Raw genomic sequence first — 3,310 nt, forward strand, 5'->3', positions numbered from 1 at the left:
ACTTCCTGTTAGTTCTAGGATAAAGATAAGCACTCTCATAGTGAGTCAAAATAAGATACTAGTTTTTATCATGAATGGATGTTGAAGCTTGTCAAAGGTTTTCTCTGCATCAATTGATAACACCATATGGTTTATAAGGATAGTATATATATTTAAAATATTTTATTAGTGAATCTCTGTGATGTACAGTTACAAACTTAAAAAATGTGGAACGCGTCACAAATTTGCATGTCATCCTTGCGCAGGGGCCATGCTAATCTTCTCTGTATCGTTCCAATTTTAGTATATGTGCTGCTGAAGCGAGCACAAGGATAGTATATTTTTACTTGGACATGAGCACCTTTCTGTTTCTGTTCCTGGAATGACACAAAAATGCCAAGCAGCAATGATTGCTACCTAGAGATGAGAAGTCAGATGCCTGTGCAGTAGCTCTCTGAAAATATGCAAGTGGATATTCCTTTCCATTTGTCCAAATTAGTCTAGTGCTACCTATAGAAGTGCATAGACAGATGAGGAGCATTAAAGCTAAAGGTAGACTCTATCATTTGGTGTTGATTTGAATTAGCAGATTATCTAAGTTTTGTATTTTAAACTACTGTGGGTATCCTGTTCATAAATTATTAAAGCCTTCTTGAAACTGTTTTTTAATCTTTTAAAAAAAATTTTAATTTTTTTAATTTTTAATTTTTTATTGAATCACCATGAAAAAAGTTACAAAGCTTTCAGGTTCAAATCTCAGTCACTCAATGATCAGACCCCCATCCCTTCACCAGTGCACATGTTCCACCACCAAGAACCCTAGTATACCCTCCCTCCAGCCCCCCCACCTGTGTTGCTAATGATCTTCACTTTATTCTCTCTATACTTTGAATACATTCAATATTTCAACAGAAAACTATTATTATTTAGAATTTTCCCCCAACTATCAAACCTGCTGAAAAGGTATCATTTGATAATTTGTTTTCCATTGCTGAGAATGAAGAATATACGGCGCAAAAGCGACTGCACAGTTTTGGATTTCTGATATTTTAGCTCAGTTCACAGTTCCGTGTGCGGCTGCTCCATTCTCATCTGGGCAGAGAGCGTGCTGGTAACACCTCTATCCCAAGATCTCCTGCATGCCATGTCACTGCAAGCTCGTACCTCTGGGTAGTGGGTTCTAGGAGATGGCAGTTGCCATGTGGGTGCCGCTGCCGCCGCTGCCGCCAAAAGAAAAGGTCAAGAGAGAAAAACTTTTCCTCTCCCTGGGCAGCATGGGGTTGTAGCTCAGTTCACAGTCTAGATGCATTTCTATAAGAAGCAGCTGAGTGCCAAAAGTGGTTAGTAGCCCTCCAGGATCATAGTCTTTAAGGAGCAGAGGATTCTTGAAGCTTATTATGTAGAAGATTCTTCACAACTTATTATTAGAAAATCTCAAATTAAGATGACAATGAGATATCGCCTCACACCAGTTATAATAACATACAACAACAACAAAAATCTAGAAATAGCCTGTTTTGACAGGGTTGAAATAATAAAAGATCTCTTATGTACTGATAATGGGAATGTTATTTGGTTCAGCCTCTATAAAAAACAATATGAAGACTCCTTAAGAAACGAAGTATAGAATTCCCATCACTGTCACTGTCATCACATTGCTCGTCCATTTGTTCGAGCGGGCACCAGTAACATCTCTCATTGAGAGACTTATTGTTACTGTTTTTGGCATATCCAATACGCACAGGTAGCTTGGCAGGCTCTGCCATGCGGGCTCGATACTCTCGGTAGCTTGCCAGGCTCTCAGAGAGGGGCAGAGGAATTAAACTCGGGTTGGTTGCATGAAAGGCGAGCACACAACCGCTGTACTACCGCTCCAGCACTAGAACTCCCATTTGGCCAATTATCTCACTGCTGGGTATATGCCCCTTAACACAAAAATATTCATTCATAGATATTTGCATACCTATTGATTGCAGCACTTAGTCCAATAGCCAGGATATGAATAAACTGAGGTGTCCAATGACAGAAAAGTTTATAATAGGGTTGTGAAATACTAATACAATTCTATGCATAGCAATACAAAATATATTACTATGCAGCCACAAGGAATATGAAATGATGTAATTTGCTGCAAGTTGAATGTAACTAAAGGATCTTATGCCAAGTGGAGTAAGTCAGAAGTACAAGGACAAATACGAGGTGTTCTCACTAATCTGTGGTATATAGAATAACCTATATACAGGAGGTATATAGAATATAGAATATAGAATATATAGGAGGTATATAGAATAACAGGAGCTATCAAAGATGGACAAACATTGGCTTGAGATTTCAGAAGCCCACGACTCACTGCTGCCACCATGTAAGCTCATCTACTGGCCTTGTTCCAGATACTCGTAAATAAATCTCAACAGAGATCAATTAGTCACAAAATTTCCCAGACACCCGTTCCCAGTGGAGAACTCTAGGGAATTTTTGGAGGAAGCCAGACCAGTTCCCACTCTAATTCTTGGCAGTTGCTCCTACACCCCAAAGCCACTGCCATGCCTCCAATCAGACTGTCCAGTTTAAGTATTCTGGATTTTCCGGAACGACACCTCCAAAATCTATAACACTGACATCCCAGTAGTAGCACACCAGATTGTATGGGATTTAATGTAGAATCCAACCAATCTTGATTAACAATAGCATTAATACTATAAGCTTAACTTGCAAGAACAACTTGATAGAAGCTCAGACAAGGACTTAAGGTCCCCAAATACAACAGGTTTCACAAATTTTCTGCCCTGGAAATCTCACTTCTATCATTCCTTTAGCCATTTAGTGATAACAAGCAATATTAAATAAATTGTTGTGGGCCTGCTATGGGGGCAGACTTGAGGGGTGGTTGGAAAATGGAGACAACGGTGGAGGGAAGATAACTAAAGGTAGGATTGTGTTGGGATATTGAATGACAGTAATAAATCAGCATGAAAAACTTTGTAAACCGCGGTGTTTCCATAAAGTGGGAAAAAGATTACCAAAACAAAAATGCCAACGAATGTTATAAATAGAGGGGGAAGCAAGAAAAGGCACTCTGGAAATAACACGGGGGCAAGGGATAGGAACCTTCAGTTCATCTGCAATGTAGGGGCAAGGTATTTTTGTATATCTAAACCACTAGACGTAACACTACTGAAATGATGAGGCACAAACTACAAAAAAGTAAATTTCAAAATGTATTTATCAACTAATCAGGTTTGGTGATGTGAGGGAACCTGGGGTCTTAGGCTGTTTAGAGTCACAGGCTGTTTGCACTGAAGATGGGAAGGTTGTATACTTGAAGCCCTTT

General features: G+C 39.2%; 1 non-coding gene across 1 annotated transcript; it reads right to left on the bottom strand.

The window, feature by feature from the left end:
* Positions 1–200: 200 nt before the first annotated feature.
* On the bottom strand, positions 201–307 carry LOC129400398 (U6 spliceosomal RNA). The gene has a single exon (XR_008627641.1). It is a non-coding gene; the product is annotated as a U6 spliceosomal RNA (small nuclear RNA).
* Between the last annotated feature and the right edge of the window lie 3,003 nt (positions 308–3,310).

Source organism: Sorex araneus, chromosome X (genome assembly GCF_027595985.1).
Source record: "Sorex araneus isolate mSorAra2 chromosome X, mSorAra2.pri, whole genome shotgun sequence".
In the NCBI taxonomy this organism is placed as follows: Eukaryota; Metazoa; Chordata; class Mammalia; order Eulipotyphla; family Soricidae; genus Sorex; species Sorex araneus.